This window comes from Dicentrarchus labrax, unplaced genomic scaffold, assembly GCF_905237075.1.
Source record: "Dicentrarchus labrax unplaced genomic scaffold, dlabrax2021, whole genome shotgun sequence".
In the NCBI taxonomy this organism is placed as follows: Eukaryota; Metazoa; Chordata; class Actinopteri; family Moronidae; genus Dicentrarchus; species Dicentrarchus labrax.
Window position 1 is genome coordinate 5,733,491 of NW_026136716.1, and position 18,549 is coordinate 5,752,039.

General features: G+C 39.0%; 1 protein-coding gene across 2 annotated transcripts in view; it reads right to left on the reverse strand.

The window, feature by feature from the left end:
• filip1l (filamin A interacting protein 1-like) overlaps positions 1-18,549 on the reverse strand; it is a 73,303-nt gene that overhangs the window by 9,363 nt on the left and 45,391 nt on the right. Inside the window, exon 1 of one of the 2 annotated variants that reach the window (XM_051427410.1) lies at positions 5,127-5,292. The exons of the other annotated variant lie outside the window; for it this stretch is intronic. The gene's annotated coding sequence lies outside the window, so the exon portion shown is untranslated. Of the gene's footprint in view, positions 1-5,126; positions 5,293-18,549 lie in introns of those variants that run through there. 2 annotated transcript variants of the gene reach the window in all.

Sequence of the window (18,549 nt, forward strand, 5' to 3'; positions counted from 1 at the left end):
GTTATATAAGAAACATTGAAAAATGCTGCATTGATTGTATAATCTGCTTACATCCCTTAATAAAAATAAACCTAAAATATCACTCCTTTATTTTTATTTTGCTTATGTTATAGATGAAAGGTGCGAAAGAAACTCTACACCCCCACTGTCATTACCCATTGGGCCCACTTCTCCAAACACTGACACATCATAAACACTGTTATTTTCCCTGCATTTCTGAGGAAGACTAAAGTTTTAATGTCATGGAAAATTTAACACATCATAAAAAACATTACCCTAACTCTCTCAGGTTGGTAGTCTGAAATACCTGTGGTTACACTTTTTTTGTTCCCCTGTTGCCAACTAATTCTCCTATGGTCTGGAAACCTGAGTTACTGCTGTAAATACTGGACCTTGAGTTTAACAATCAGTGAATTTCAAAAAGTTTCCATAGTATTTGAAGGTGTACCATATGGCCTATTAAGTCCTGTGGGAATTAATGGGAAAGAAGTGAGATGTAGCCAAATGTTGATGTTGACCTCTGAAAATGAATATTGTAAAAAATGTTTCTGACCAGGATGTTGCTGCTGTTTAATGGTAATCTGCTGCAGTTGTTTCAGTGCATCTTGCATCGTAACATACATAAACTAACAAACTATGTATTCAAGTGTAGAGTATCATCATTAGATGCTTAATAAATACAAATTTACTGCACATGAAGGCAAAGACACAATCAAATCAGTAAAACAATAAGCAATACTTTGAGGAGCATCTGTGGATAGTCTACAGCTCTTTAAAGATGAAATGAAACACTACAAACTAAATCAATTACTAAGGGGAGATTATGTGATAATTATATTTCCACAAATACTTCTATCTCTCATTTCTACATGCAAAACCCAGGTGGGACACAAAATACTCAAATTATCTAACGGTGCATTGCACATGTGCAATTGGACGCAGTTGCAGTGTTTTAAGTACAGAGCGAAGCTGGGGTCAGTGTGTCTGGCACATGCATATATCACCAGGCCAAAGTGCCTACAGCCCCAAGGGAAGATATGTTATGACTGCTGTGTGTGCAGCTGCCAGGCATTTCCACACAGATGGCCCACTGGCATGGAACAATCTTTTAATTAAGGGGTTCCTCGACTACCAACCCTCCTCCCCCTTACCAAAACCACCACCACCTACCCTCCCTGTTTTTTTTCTTATACATTTAAAGGAATTCCCCGTGCTTCCAAGGGCAATTACAGTCCCACAGAGTTTATACAGAAATCCCCCCACACACACAAACACACACTCTCAGGGATCACTAATTCCACATCTACACTTGGGTTGTGGGCCATGATGTAAGTGTGGTAGGGCGGGTCACTTCTCAGCAGTAAAGTGTATGTCATTTCTTTCTTCAGTAGCTGCTACAGGGTGGGAGCGGGTAGGGGGACACATGTGATTGGATCGGTGTGTTGTAATTAGATCCAGACCAAACAACACTCAATAAAATATTATAAGGATATGCATACGAATTCATTATAATGTGGTTTGGGTGGATTTGGAGATGATGGTTTGTGGCCACGTTTCAAGAAGCAAATACACTATTATTATTCATTATGAATTATGCTGTAAAAGGTTTTTATGTGAACTATATCGTGTTAAAACTGAATATAAAATAAAGGATGTGTCATTCAACCGGGCTATAGTCAGAGTATTTTGGGGACAAAATGATGCAGGTTACTAGTTGTTAACATTGTGAAATGATAGAAAGTACTTTTACTCAATATTACCTTTTAATAACTTTTTCATTTCATGTCACTTTAAAGTTCTACTCTACCACATTTTATAATTTTATCCGCTTTATTTTGTAGTTACATTGCAGATTTAGACTATAAATACAAAATACAATCAACTAATAAAGTATGATCTATTATTATAAGTACGGCTACCAAGCGGATCAAAGATTTTAATGTTAGCCCCTGCTAGCTGCGACATTAAATGCATTAATAATTATAATCTAATAATTTAATATGTATTATTCTGGATAAATTATTTTTGGTACTTTAAGGATTTTAAATATATTTGATGATACATATGAATATAAACATATTATTTTACTACACAAAAAGTTTGAATGCAGAACTTTTACTTTGTGTTAAGTGTTTCTTCCTTGTTGTATTACTACTTTTAATGTAAGTAAAATAACTGGTAATAAATCTAAAGGATCATCGACTAACATTGTGTCACATTTTGTATTTTTTGTAGAGCCCTTTAAGGTCTGAGTATTTCAGGCTGTTTTTCTGTCTAGCTTTGTTGACTTTAAAGTTTGCCCTTGTTACATTCTGGCTGCTTGAAGTGTTGATAAAATATGTTAATCATCTTTCGCACTTTTTTTCAAGGACTCTGGATAAGAGTGTTGTGCAAATAATTATGCACTCCTTATCTAGAAACATACATGTGTTGAAAAATGTGATTTTCTTCAAATGGATTGTGTATATAGAAACACTAAGTTGCTAAGAGAAAGTCTCCTAAAACAAGCCGACGTCTCTCTTGGAAGTAGCATGTCGCCTGTAATCACTGTTTATTCAATCTCTTATCTCAGTCCCCACTGTTTTTCTAGTGATGTCATCAGCCGAAATAGAAAGAGAAATGCACTTAGTTTCCCAGAAGGACTGGAAACTCTGCCTATCACTCCGTTTTAAAATACTAAGTCCTTATTAATCCTGTATACTGCATGCAAAGGCACTTTGCGCTAATAAAGGCAAATCCTTTGAGAGCAAACTGCATGGCTCCTATGCCCAAAATACCCAGCTTGCCTCACACGAGTGAAATCACTTCTAGCCCATTATGGGAGTATATTGCTCTATTCCCAATGTAGATCAGTTGTTCCTGAGTATTCCTCATCAAGGACACACACATAGATAAGTATATTTGGCCAACAGTGCCACATCTGAGACCATTAGATATAATTTAGACATTCTGACTTGGAAGTCTGCATGTAGTTGGAGGGACAATAGATGGAGTGACCTCTGGTGAACAGTATTATCCTGCAGCTGACCCTTAAGTACTGCTGGAGACCAACCACACTTTAAGTAGTAGTAGCTCAACTGACCAGCTTTCACCATCTAATATAAGTCAGTAGAAACAGTTGCCATGTGCGTTCAGCGAACACATAAATATTACTGATCTACATAGCATTTGTCCACATTTCCATCCCCATCGTGTTTTATCTCAGCGTTGTTAGACAGCAGCCCTTTTATGCAGACATCCGTACAGCTTGAAAGAACATTATTTTGGAGGAATAAATTGTAAAGTGCTGCACATAAAGCTGGTGACATAACAGTTTCATGGCTATCAATGTTACAAGACACCTTACCACCCACTCTGCAGCCTGCACAACCTTTGCAATAGGAACCAATTTCAAACTGGTTTCCCCTAAAAACAGATGCCTGACCACTGCTGGTCTTTAATGTGTCATGGAAAAATAGGAGTCATTTGGTTGGTTGGGGTGCTAAAGTGGGGTATCTTGACTTTACAGTACTGTTTCTGGCTTTGTTGCAAATATATTTTAGTAAGTTAACATAAATGCCATCAAAAAAAGAAAATGAAGCATCCAGTTGGGAGCGGTCAGCCAAGCCTTCAAAGTAGTCACAACTACAAACACCATAACAGCTTTACAGAGGGGTTCCCTCTCTTTACATGGCTCCCAAAGCTGGAAACTGTGGCTCACCCTCTGCTTAAAGCTGTGTTACACGTTCCATATGTCAGAGCTGCTGTGCCATTTCCTAACCACAAGTGATTAGGTCATGTATGTACAGACTGATATATCCTGCGCATACACACACGGCCACCTCCGCTTTAAAAGAGACTCGTGTGGGACAGAGTTTGAAGGGAGGACGCTGATTGATGGAGGGCCTTGACTGCATTTTAAGTCCACACAGGCTAAGTGATATGCCCCCAGAGTGCAATCAACAAGTGTAAAATATGAAGCTCTGATATTTATCAACTTTCTCGTGGTGGTAATATGCTTAATGGAGTGCTGTGATACCAAAAGTGACCTAGATGTGACTATCCTGCTGGACTTTCATTAATATCAGTGTCATTAATGTAATAAACGTTCATGTTAGCAGTAATCACAGCATTATTTTCTTGTGTCACTTTGAAATAAAGTCATCTTGGATTCCACAACCACATTCAATCGAGGAAGACAAGAATTCATCTGATCACAAGCCATTAAAAGTACTTGATACCTTCAAATACTAAATGCCTCTTTGGTTCTGTCATAAAGATAATGGGATTGTCATACAGTATATATTTATCATATAGTATGTACACAGAATATGTAATTAATGTCTGCTATACTGTAGCTCTACACTTTCTTTTCACTCTGCTGTACACACTAGATGCTATTATCCTTGTGTTATTAACTTTTGGTATCATGTGCATGCGAAACTAAGTCGTCAGTATTTCTATAATTATGTTATCTTGACAAATCCAAGCGTTGTAAATTTGCAGGGCCATAAATGTGACATCCTTAACATCACTTTCCGACAAAGACTGAGCCTCATTGCGGTCTAATGGTTAATATTTTAGTGAAGTGTGCGATGGCAGATCACTGAGTCTGACTCCTCAGCATGTTAGAATAGCTGCTCCTTCAGTTTCTTGAATAATGAATTAAAATGTATTTCAGCATTTCTTTATCGATATGTTTCATTAAATATGAAGTTAAACCGATCATCATACAATCTATTAATGAAGTTCCCACTACAGTTTACATATAATCAAATACATTTTTTTAAAGAATTTAAAGCTTTCTTTCATTCTGTTTAATACAAATAGTTACTTTAGGACTTTAACTTTGTTGACTGTTTTATTAACATCTTAGACGAGTTGTTTTAAAAGTGTGATCCTCAGACGTTTCTGAAGTAACTACACAAAACAAATTAACTCTAAAGCCAAATAGAAGTACTATTAAAAATACACACCATGAAACTTTACAGCATTGCAAAGTACACAAGAAGTCCAGCCTGAAATGATGCTACCCTGAACATCTGTACGTCTCCAAGCCAATCAAGAAATCAAAAACTCTTTTAAAAGTTTGGAAAGTTTTCCCCTCACAAAATCACATTCTTGTAGTAATGTTCAATGTTGCCTACCTGTGCCAAAGACTTTCCCAGCTTCACTGCCATAAGCTCATTATCTTGCCGTACAACACCCGACCCTCAACTCTTCCTCTCTGTGAGTGTCTCACTCTCTTAGTAGCTGTAATGTGGGCATTCCTGCAGTCAGACCAAACAATAAGGGATGTGCTCCCTGCCTATGGACCATTACATCATCAACATGCCCTTATATGGAGCTTTGCATTGCAGAGGTTCACAAGAAGGGGGTGTGCTTGCTCCTAAGTGTAACTGTGTGGTGTGTGTGTGTGTGTGTGTGTGTGTGTGTGTGTGTGTGTGTGTGTGTGTGTGTGTGTGTGTGTGTGTGTGTGTGTGTGTGTGTGTGTGTGTACGTGTGTGTGTGTGTGTGTGTGTGTGTGTGTGTGTGTGTGTGTGTGTGTGTGCGCTCTCTGAGTGTTTGAGCGAGTCTCCTGAAGTAACTGTTTAACTGAAGGATGTGGCATCGGAGAGGGAAAGGTTTTACTTGACGTATGTAATGTGTGAAATATCTGCCTGGTCTGTCACTGCTCCGGAGGCAGGGCAGTAGGTGAAGAGAGACGAGGAGTTCGGGTTACAGTATTTCCTCCTGGCTCTTGTCAACATAAGTCATTTATTCGGCCAAGGAGGGAGAAAAAAAGAATAAACTTGCAAAGTTAATAAGAAATTCTTGGATGAGGATTTGTAATTGAGACCAGTGCTGGAGAACAAGACAAGACGTGTAACATATCTTTGACATGTGAAATGTCTCTTCACAGCCCACACCTAAAAGATAGCCTGACAGTTTGACAGTTTCACTGAAATGTTTTTAGCAGTATCATTCCTGATTGTAATCATTAAGCGCTACTAGCAGCTCGCTGGCTGGTAGCAGCACCCTCTTAGTCTTTACTGAGGAATGCTAACACTGTTAACATGCGAGGGGTGTTGTTTTGGTGCAAACAGTAGCTGATTAAGTTCATTAATATTTTCTCTCTCAACATGGTGCCTTGCACAGGCTCCATTTATAAGATTATGTCTTTACAGTGAGATTGCATTATGTCAGTATGTATCAGTTATTAAGCAAACTGAAATATCACAATGTTAAAAAGAATCCATTACAAGTTAATAGCCTTGCATTCAAACACTAATAGTGTCAGACAGGGGGACCCAGTAGGGAATACTGCCAAGGAGCGTGCAACTGAGTTATATAAAAGTTATTTATTCTGTGCTTTGAACAAAGAGACTTGTGAACGTTATGTTGTGTTGCTCCTTGCTGATTGTTCTGACACATTCAAAATAATTACCGCTTTTTCCATTGTCATTGAAAATGCGGCTTCTAATAAATAAATAAGCTCAAATGTTTTCTTGCAGAAAGTTGGATGACCTGATCAATACCACTCTCATGTCTGTATGCTAATATGAAGCTACAGTCAGGTCTAACTCACCCAATCTATGACAGTGCTTCGTATTTTATAAGATCACATTTTTTGCACAAATTAAAAAAGAGTGGTCAAAGAACAGCTGCTGAGTAAAAAGTACAGATTCTCTGCTGACATGTGGTGGAAAGTGCCTCAAAGTACAGTACTTGCATGCATGTACTTAGTAACTTTCTGTTGCTGGTATAGAGTACATCTTGCCTATTTGAGGCGAGGGTTGGGTAGTTAAATATCTTACCTGTGGGTGTAAAAGTGGCTCTAAGCTAATGGTTTCACAAACAAAGTAATGGATTTTTATGCAGCCATGTAATCACACCTTAAGCCAGCACACATTGCTCTTTATCAGTGCCGCATTGTTCAGGTCACAAAGCCTCAGTCTTAACTTTCATTATCAGATAAGTCTTGCTTAACTCATACATTTCTCAGGCTATAGCTGGTGATTAAATCCATCTTTCAAAAGTCTTAACATTGTGCGTCATCTATTTTCATATAATGGGAGCAAATTTTATAGAGACTTTACAGGGAGGTTTTTGCTAGCTGTCAGTGTCTCTATTGTTCTGAGAAAAATGTGCCCTGTTTATGCAAACAATGGGACTGGTGACACTGCATTCAGGCAACTCAAGTGGTGACATAAGTACTTCCTGACAAACACTGTGCAAGAACAACAGGACCTCATGTTTGGTGTAAGGCGATAGTGCATGACATGGAATAAGACAGCAAATTACTCCCATATACATATCAGTCTGTAAAAAGTGTATTCTGTCACTACGTGCTTTCATGCAGTTCTAACTGATTCCAGCCGCGCGAGCAAATGACAAGGGCAAGACTATTCCTGTCTCCTGCCCACTAAATAAAATATGTCATGGCTTCACAATGGCTGAGGTCACAGTTTCTAAATGTTACAAGCTTTGCCAGCCAAGCTGAGGGGTGCAGATATTTGCTGAAATAATTTAAAGCTGCACAAGGCAGGATTTTTATGTATAAATACAAAGACGGCATGACCAATACAATGACACAGGTTAAACACACATAAGTGGTCAATCAACAAACGTCATCCAACCTGACTTCATGACCCGTCCTCTCCACTGAATGTTACACTACGCGGCATAATTACAAGTCCCTGGTTGTCCCCTTTGTGCTACCATTAATTTCCAAGATATGTAGTTACACATTAGACTTACAATAATGATAGGAAGCCAAGCTGGTATGTTCTGATTGAGTCAGCTTTACTTCCACTAACCATCTTCACCAACTTTTAGACAACCTTAGGTCCTAAAATGTAAGACAGAAATCTTCCATCTCTGGCCAACAGTGTGCTCCAAGCAAAATGTTATTAGTTGTTCTTAAAATTCTGATGAATACAACAAATGCCAGCATACACACAGTGACTTAAAGTCTGTCTGTTTAGTGGCAGACGGAGCAGCTTTCTTGAGTCGCAAGAGAAGCCAGACACGACTAGCAAATTCCTAAAAAGAGGTAAACGTGGAAAAAACTTGTGTAAAAAATTGCAATTAATCAAAGCCCTGTTGACCAATTGGAGGAGACTGTCGTTGGAGGATAATGAATGAGGCTGTGTGAAAAGGTTTGGATAACCAGCTTGTGCACACAGCGCCAATAGAAGCCAAAGATAGTATTTCTTTTTGGTCAGGAACTCACCATGTTGCCTATGCAAACACGCCAAATTTGATTTTGTTTGGAAAATACTGCAAATCTTAAACTTGTTATTCAATACACTGAACACTGTGATGGGGTCGACTTTTCTTTAAGCACCATATGGTAATTGTCACATCTGTTGTTGACAGCTAAAGGCCAGGGGTTCAGAGGATGGAGGAGTACAACCAGAATGACACGGCTGAGCTGCCTGCTGAGACTGAACTCTCAACTCTTTCTTCTCAAAGAAACCAATTCCTGTATCTACTTGAAAATATTATAAAGCGATTGCTGAGATAGACTTTTTCCTGAAGCACTCTAAAGTCTTTAAAGAAGCATTGTAGTACTTTTGGAATTTGTTGAACTGCTGTGCACTCTAGGGTGAAGCAGGATTGATTTCAGGCAATTTAAAACATATATTTCACAATGTGCAGATAGAGAGTCCAACAACTGCCCACTGCTCTCCAGCTCTAAAGTATGATGCATTTTGGTTTTGCGTTCTCTCCCATTTCCTTGCAACAAACTGTTTGTTCTTAGAACAAACAATTCATTCATCCAAAATTAGATTCTATTTCTGGATCTGGACATATTCAGTGCCCTGAGCACTGTACACATGAAACAGATGTCAGGGATCAAACACAAGATCGGGCCACACAAACATGTTTGCTGTGACAAGCCTCTGCCAAATGACAAATAGTGGGGAGATGAAGATGTATTATGTAACCTCTTTGGGATGACTATAGCTCTGACAATACTCAGAAGAATGTAGAGGTTGGGGATTTTGGTTGCATGAGCAACGTGTGCGGTTCTGCAAAGCAGTTGTTAAAACCCGAGGCATGGTCTTCCGGCATTTCAACATGCTGCCATGTTCTTCTGAGCTGAAACTTCTCGGAAATTCCAAGAGTAAAAATGACACAACATGAGCTAGACAGATGATTTGAAAGGATTTATCTGCTATGTTAAGGAGACGATTTGCGATTGGATAAACTAGTCTTTGTCCAACTGTGACCTGCTCTCTAAGGCTGTGTTCAGACTGACATTATTACTGTGAAAAAAAGTCAGCCTCGTGGTTAAGATGCCTACCATGTAATTGCAAAGTTTCCAATTTGATTCAAACCAGGGATCTCTGTTGCATGTCATACCCTTCTCTCTCTTCCCATGTTTACTCTCTGTATCTACACTGTCCAATAAAGACAGAAAAACTCAACGTTGACCTCAGTTGAACCTAGATCAGTTTCTACCACAACATAATACAACATCATCCTCAAAGTGCACTAAATTGGCCAATTAAATATGTGCAAGAGTACATACTGCAATGACTTCATAAGGTGAATAATATAAAAGGAAAACACTGTGTGGCATTTGGAGTCTCATAGAATTAATGGATCTATTAATGCATTTCCATTAACTGGTTTTTATGCTCTTTTTCAATTTGTGCTTAAAGACAAAGAGAGCTGCGGTGTTGGATTTGGCACACTTAATCATCCACTCAAGCTTCAGCTCCACTGAATAGAAGAAAAATGGCAGCTGACAAAGAGTCAAAGATGTGGAGGATGAATGAGGAGACTGTAATGTTTCTCAAATTAATACATAAAACAAAAAGAAATACTATGTTTCCATCAAATTTCCCATATTGTTTTCAATCATTTCAGGTCTGACTGGCGCTCTTTTAATAACGTCCTCTTCTGCAATGATTTAAAGGCACATGACTAGATAATTCATATATTTTATCTCTTTGCAACCAACTCCTAATATTCATATAACAGCAGTGGATAGAAATGTGTGTTAATGCAAGTTTTCTTTTCGGTTAAAATTAACGCTACATTTGGATGGACACTTGATTTTTTACTCACGCTGGACCAGCAACATATTGACACCAATGCAAGGGACGATATTGGGTCTGAATGCTCGCTTAGACCTCAAAGACTTGGCTTTGACTTTTAAGGTTATGCGAGTGAACACATGATATGGGATAGCCTTGATTTCTGTTACTTACACAATCCCCGACCAAACGTGATGAAAAGTACAGCTGTCATATGAGCGCATTAAAGTGTTGCGAATGCGTGCTGGAAAAGACACCTGTGTTAGTTTGCAAGTGCATGTTTGTGTGTGTGTGTGTGTGTGTGTGTGTGTGTGTGTGTGTGTGTGTGTGTGTTTGTGTGTGTGTGTGTGTGTGCGCGGACTGGCTGCTACCCGATATCTAGCATGATTCTGATAAACCATTAATGTACAAACCAGATGGAAACAAGATATATTGCAGAGTTTTCCTACCTGTGTGAGAGCTATAGGAGTGAATGTGTGTCTGTCTGAAACACATTTGCATGTTTTGCCCTGTAGCAATATGTGTGAGCTAAGGATCGGATCAGCCGTCTGCGTGCAGCAGAACCAGACAAAGTCAGAGACAAAAGGCACACACTCACCCTCTCCACTGAGTGAGTTTGTGTTTGGTGTGACTTCTGTTGCACATCAGACATAGACGAGGCCCGGTCTTGCCCCATACACTCAGCGCTGTCTGCCCAGGGGCTGATTACCTGACATACATACATGACATCATCGGCTTGTAATCAAATCCATATGTCTCCTTCCCTCTTCCCCCGCACCTCTCTCGGTCTATCTCTATCTCTCGCTGGATTTCTTTCACTCTTTTTGTCCACCCATGACTTTGTCTCCACATTCCTCTTTCTGTTTGTTTATCCCTTGTCCCCCTCTCTTGTCTTTCTCTCTCTCTCCTTTGCAGTCTTTCTCCATCTTTGTTCACCACCTCTGTTTTTTTCTTTCTTTCTGATCTCAGCCGGGGCCTCAGCATGGGCTTCACTGTTAAAAAGGAACGTGATTTTGATTGCCAGGCTAAAAACCCTCGCGTTTGCTGGCCTTTTATGGCCAAATTCCGTCTTTTATGGCCAGTCTCTGGCTGAAGACCTTTTGTTAGTAGTTGTGATGACATGTTGCGCAGTCCAAATAGTTGATTTTTGCCTGATAGAGGTGGGCTTGATTGGTCTGCATTTGTGTTCTCCCTCTTTAACCTGCGTTCTCTTTTTTTATTGTATTTTTGTATTTATTTATTGTATTATGTTTATGCAATTTTTCCTTTATTCTAAGTTATTTTAGTGTGCACACACATGTCCGTGCCTGGCACTACGTGTGTGCAGCCATGTGTTTTTGTGTCTTTCTAATGGGAAGTGAGATTGGGGAATGACCTTGACCTTTCACCCCCTCTTTCTGCCAGCTGTAACCCCAAGGGAGGTTTGTAGCATTAAAGGCACGTCTGCTAACCTCTTTAAAGGAAAGAAATGCAGATTTATTGGGTTATGTTTCTTCTCTATATACTTCTCACTCACAAAGGTTTCTACGTTTTCTCTAATTGAAGTTTGTTACTGATGCTTACAAGATTTTTAAGACTCAGACTAAAGGAAAATCTAAACTAATGAGACTGAATGTCTGTATGTGTCTCCATAAGTCACTTTCACTGTTGCATAACTAGGATTTCCCAATCTGGTGTAACCTTAAGAAACCCATACAGTACCCTACTTTTTCCAGCTTTGTTTGTGTTCTGTTTGATCAGAAGGATTAAATGTTTTTATCTGATTGGAAAAATCTATTAACTATTTACAACACATAGAAATGATTACTCATCCCCTGCAGCTTGAAATATCAAGTCCATTTACCCCTATTTTTGGCACAATGAATTTGATAAACCTGTTATAACAATAACAAACCGGTATCAAAATGTCTTTAAAAACTCTTCTATTGTGCTTAAAGAATGTGAGTACAGCCTCCATTTGCCATTTGAGTCTACATAGGTTGAGTAATAACAAATAGTTTCAGGGTGGTAGAGGTACAGCACAGCCCACTTTTCCTACTTCCTAACAGAATAATCTTGTTGTTCTTTCCCAACTCCAGCAATAGGAACAAATAGTTCCATATACCAAACTGTATAACGAAAGAAACCCGTCATCCCACCATGCAGTAATATAAGATTATAGGCAGGAATCAATCTTGCCGTTTCAGATTGAGGGGCTGGACCAGGTAGACAGGCTGTAATTTACAGACTAACAACAGCTATTGCCTAACAAAGGATCACACTTGTAGTGCAAAAGTATAGGTGTGTATGTGTGTGTGTAGTTGACAGGGCAGGCGTGTGTCTGCTGCCCTCAATTGGTACAGCTGATAATCATTACCCCTCCTGCATTTTGGACTTTGATGTAAATCGCGAACACTTAAGGAGGATGTGCTGATCGCTGTTTGCACAAACGTGGTGGATTTCAAAGCCTCGGGGCCACCCATAAAACACCAGCCATTACATGTACAGTTCGGCAAGATCTCGGCATCATCTGGTTGTATATAAAGGATCATCACTGATAGTGTATTTCATTTGTTTTCCGCCAAAATATCTGATCTTGCACTGCAATATCTGTTTTTAAACATTGTTTTTATGGTTACGTTTAGGCTCTGCCAGCACTTGGTTAAGGTTAAGGAAACAACATGGTCTTTGTGTAATGCAAAACAAGTCTGCAGTAACTTGAGACCTGACGTGTTGTAACATTTAAACAAAACCACGATGACCTCAACCAAATTGGTTTTGTTGCGATTATTTGTCCCCACAGTGTCATTGAGGTGAGAATCTGTACTAAATAAACTTCATTTCTAGAAGACAGAGATGGCAAATGGAAATGAGCTGCAAATGAAGCAAAATAACTACATTTGAGACACCTTTCACTCCAACAGTCTCAGAAGCTGATATTTCAATGCAATATATTAAACAATATATAGCGGAGTATAGAACAGAGTATATCTGTGAAAGAGAATAATATTCTACACAATATCCTTTCAGACTGTGCCCTTTATTACTCACATATCTCATATGATTTAGACTTAGTTGTGGTATTTTGTTGGCATGTTTAACCTCAATGAAATCGTCCTTCATCGACACCAATCGTTATGTTCCAAATGTGTGTCCAAATGTTCAAATTGGTCAAACTGGGTATTTTTTAACACTATAGTAATTAAATAAAATTGCACTGACAGATTGTTAATTGTCAGTGTTCAGGCTTGATGTTGTGTTAAGGCGTTACTGAGGTTACTCTTTATTGAGACAATAAATATGCTAAAGATCAACCGTATTTGTGTTTATTTGCTTCCTAAATACAAATATCTGGATCCATTTTTCTTTTATAGAATCGCAATTTGTATTTTTTAGCTGAGCTCTAGTCTTTCTACGTACCCCCTGGAGACTGCAGAAGTACCCCCTGGAGTTCATGTACCTCTGGTTGGGAACCACTGCCCTACAGCATCTATTAAAGCAATTTGAGCTTTAGAGCCAAGGCTCCTGCTATTAAACTTCCACAAGTACATAGTGGTGATCCCATAAGGTTTCACACCCTACTCTAACAATGACAAGAACATGGATCTTGTAACTTGGCAGCAAATTCACAGGAAAAAGGGAAGTGATATACACACACAAACATGCACTAATCTGTCCAGCCGTTCATGTGAGCAGGGTGGATCTGCCTCCAGAGACTCTTTGATGGTTTCCTGATGGATTAGCATTGATCTCAAACAGTCTGTGGAGACCCACAAAAGGGACTTTTAATCAGATTTCAAATCATAAAGTCTGAAATGTTCCCAGACACATTTCACACCTGTGTGTTTGTAGATTTACCTGTTAATGTTTTCTTTTGAGCTATAAAAGCTGTATTTTCACCTCATGAACATCCACTCCGCGGCCTCACCTATGTGCTAATCAGCCCCTCTGCCTGCACTGAAACAGAGGTTGTATTTACACAGTTAAAGATAACTTCACTTCAAAGCCTTCGGTGCTGAGACTGTATTTAAAGGGGAGCATACATATCTAAATGCTGGTTCAGCCTTTAAAAATTACAGTGTGACCACCAGCCAATGGAAACTTTATTTGTTCCATCCAAAACTGAGTATACTTGAAGTAAACAGCTCATCTCTCTGAGCTAATATCTCTTGCAGTTGAATCACCTTTACAATACACATTGTCACAACAGTTGAAGACCAACAAACTTGTGTTGACTATTAGGCCTACAGCAGAGGAACGCATCACTGCCGTGAATCCAACTCCCACTTAGATATCTGTCCCCTTTACTCATTCTCTGACTTATCTACAAACACTGTCCAGCATCTTTAAACACAGGAAATGAGTTTCCTAATCTGGTCATCCTTTCACAACTGCATTAGTGGAAAAAATCCAAAAGCCTCTGCGAAATACACTCCAGTGATAGGGGTGTCATCACATTGCTATTTCAACACTGGTCAGAGTTAGGGGACAGCTCCAAAGTCTGTCATACTTGAGGATCAGTTTGAGTCAGAAGAGAAAAGCAACAAGCTGGACATGGGAAGGCGTTTACGTAACGGACATGAGAGCACACTTCTGGCATTTCGAAAGTCCCATTATGCTATTTTAGGGAGATGTATGTGTGAAAAACAGTCTCAATTTGTGCCTATGTAGGGGGCTTAGCTGGCCCAGAGGATATCTTGTTCTGCCCTCTGAATTTGGCAAATAAGTTATTCTTATTACTTTTGTTTTTCCTGTCACCAGTCGATTTAGTGTTCTTCTTTTCTGAGGGTAGCATTCTCCGTCTTTGTTGTTTTGAAGCTTCCTGCATCAGTGCAACACAAGTTTGATCCTAAATTGGAGTGTAAAGTCACGATTAACTGCTACCTTGTTTCACACTAGATTTTCCACTGTTCAGTTGTACAATCTCTACTTATGCTCCAACTTAACTGAAACCACTGTAATCAGAAATTATTGCAGATTCTAGCGTCATGACAGTGTGAAGACATCCACACATACAATCCTCATACATTCAGCAACCTTTACAGTTCACCTTGGAAGCATTTTATGAAAATACATTTGAATAGTTTCTAAACATTAACTGTTGCGGTACTAAATTAAAGCCATCTTAAAACAAGGTTTCCTATGAAGGCAATACCAGGCTAAAGATGGCTGCAAGATTAGCCATCTGCACAATGCTAGCAAGTGATGAAGTATAAAGTGAGAAATTACACATATGGAGTAAAAAGGGGTGGACAAACACAAGGAGACCACTGTTGTTGTCCTGTGTGAAATCAAAAGTCAACTTTGATTTTTTTTTTTACGTTATAATATATTACATAGATATTTTAATCCAAAACCACGATTGTCTTAAACCTGAACAAGTAGTTTTGTTTCCTAAACTTAACCAACTAATTTTTGTGCCTAAACCTAACCGAACTGCGACTGTTTAAACTCATAAAATGTGAAATGTTTCTCTGCAAGCCTTATTTTGACAGTCTAACCAGACGTTGCATATTTATTATTGCTAACTTGACCGTGGAGCCTGGTACCTACAGCATTATAATTTGGAGCGTAGGGCCCAAGGTTGGGAGTAAGAAAATGATTTCCCTCGCAAGCCTGAAGATGCTACCTCAAAAAGCCCCATCGAGAGCCATGATTGAGAACGAAGGAACTCATTTTTCCTACTGTATGATTGAGCAGGCCAGCATTCAAATGGTGAAAACAAGATCAGTTTATCAGTTTAGCTGTTCTCTAAGTTATCTATATAGTTAGAATAGTAGATAATACAGTTGTATGGTCAAAAAAATGCCTGAATACTGTCCCATTTGTATTCTTTATGTATCTAAAATGTGAGCTTGTTGACTTTTAAATGTAATAATCTCTGTCACTCCATCTGTCCTTTTTGTCTGTCACGCCATTGTCTCTCTCTGTAGAAGAAAAAAACTCGCCAGATGTGCTCATTCGTCATTTATCTGAACCCTCTCATAACACTTTGGCTCTCTTCACTTCTACAGAAGAGAGAGACCTCACATGACACGCATCATTTTTGCAGAAATAATGACTCACATGTGAGGGGATTGGAGTGATAACAAACAAATGACAGGTGATCTGTCACATTTACCAGAGAAATGTTATCAGATTACAGCGAATAAAAAGATGGGTGATTGTTGTACTCAACTAGATGTGTAAAGAAAATTCAGTTGAGTCCAGTTGTCAAGACTAAATTAAAATATAGGTTCAACGTATGAGTGTATCCTGCCATCTCTATAGTTAATAAGTCTGGTGATATTATAAGTTTTCTCTTATAGTCAACAAAAACAAGTATTGTCTTTGTATATAAATCTTGATATATCCTATTATTCTGTGCCATTGAGCTCCATTGTTGCCCAAATGATGAAATATGATCCAATAAGTCTAGTTTATAGTAGATCCTCGAGTTTTGCCTCATTCATCCACGATTGGGCTACATTTTTGTTTGCGCTGTGCTAAGAAATTCTTGTTTTTTGTGCTGTTTATTGACAATAAGAAGAATATGACAATTTCTAACTGAGAGGGCACACAGTGTAAGCTTCAGTGAAAGTCTGTCAAATTTAAAACATGTTGCACAACTCCAGTACCCCATGCTTTATTCACCTAACAGACAGCACTTTGGTGAAAACAAAGCAGCAAAAAAACATTTGATGAATAAAGCATGGTGTCCTGGAGAAGAGTTGGGCAATGTGTTTTAAGTTTGATTGACTTTTATATATAAAATCTCCAGTACTTCAGCAACCACTGCCTATTATAACAACTTCCTCTTACATGATTTATTAGAAGCGTTATTCCTCCCTTACACCCTCTCTTATCCTTTCTTTGTCCCTTTCTTGTCTTCGTCTCTCTCCTCTCCTTCCTCCCTCATCCTCAGCCTTTCCATCACGACCAGCCAGCTGCTGGCTCTCCCTGGATCCTCCCACTTGCTGCTCACCTCTTTGTGTTCAGGAGGAATGTAAATGATAGTGATTTTGGGATGTGGGGTGTGACGCTGGAATTTACTTAAGTGAGACAGAGTTGTGATTGACTGTGAGTGTGTGTGTCTGTGTGTCTCAGTGGGTGTGTTAGGATGACATCACTCCCCTCCCAGAGTGCTCACAGGGAAATGAGATCCCGGCTTGGCGGGGGTTTGGGATCCTGGACACAAGCTTGTTCTATTGTCTGCTTGCTTCCTGTCCAGGCGTACAGCTTTCATTATCCCAATTACTTGGCAACTGGCCCTAAATTGTCTCTGAGTCTGGATTAAAGTGAGAAGAAGCAGACTGAGCCTCGTACCACTTAGTCGCCACGTCATCGCTTCAATTTCTCATGGATTGTTGTATGTCATCCCCACATCTGTATTTGTTGTCTCGACATTTTTATCCCCTAAAACACATGTTTTTCTTGGCAGCGTGTCATCCCTTTGTGTCCTGTGGGTTATTCTGTCATTGCTTATTTAATTAAATGTAGATGTGGACTGATGCAATTAGCCTGATGGATGCTTGATTGCTTGATTGCACTCCTTATTATAAAGCAATTAAATAGCTGCTTTCTGTCTGTCATGTCTTGATACATTTTTTTTGAATGTGTGGAAATGGTATTATCCATGCTGTTTATAATAGTCATCAAATAAAGTTCATCTGCATTCAAAGGGTTTTTGTAGCTTCATATCAGCAGCAGACCAGTGCTAGTTGCACACAGTTGTTGTGACTTAAATACGCATTGTTTGTGGGAAGTTTAAACAGGACAGAAGGGATTATTATATATTTATGAAATCTATATGTATGTCCTTTGTGTTTTTTGTGTGTTTTTAATTGGTCAAAATTGTAGCAAAAAGTTATATGAATTGTTCTGTAGTTACAGCACCCCCTAGTGTTTTTTGGTTCAGATTGAAACTTTCGGCACCGAGCGTCATTAAAAATTGTCCGTAACATAACTTCACCCTACTAGCTCAACAAGCTTCAAAGAGCTTCCAAGTGTAATTAACCCAGCATGCTAGCTACTAGCAACTTTTCACAATAGGTCCTCTCAAATGTTATAAAGAGGCAGATGTCTTAAAGTGCTAACTATAGTGCTATGCTATGTGGGCTGAAAAAAGTCTTGTTTCAATGTTAGTAGGCTATATAGATCTCCAGTCAGTTGCAGAAGTTGACAGCAGGTGTCCTTGCAACGCCCATTCGAAGGCTTGAAGCTTACGTTGTTCTGGCAAATACAAATCCTGTCCATGTCCTCGAGCACAATATCTGCTGCACAAAACTCTCAGTTCGATAACTTTGTGCCTGAAGTGATTAATTGTAAAATATATACACAAAATCTCAAAAATCGATGTAATAAATTAGTACAATATGCTGTGCTGAAGCCAGGAAACTGATATCTTAATGTTCTTCATGTCACTTTTATCCTGCAACCTGGTTTAAACAGGTCACATTTTGTAGCTGTGACTTCATGCCATGAAAAGTCCATAAAATCTGAAACCTCTAAGGGAAGTAGAGACGGAAGGAGCATGTTAGAGGTTCTGTGGTACAGTGAAGCCCCTGGTGTTGTTAGGTCT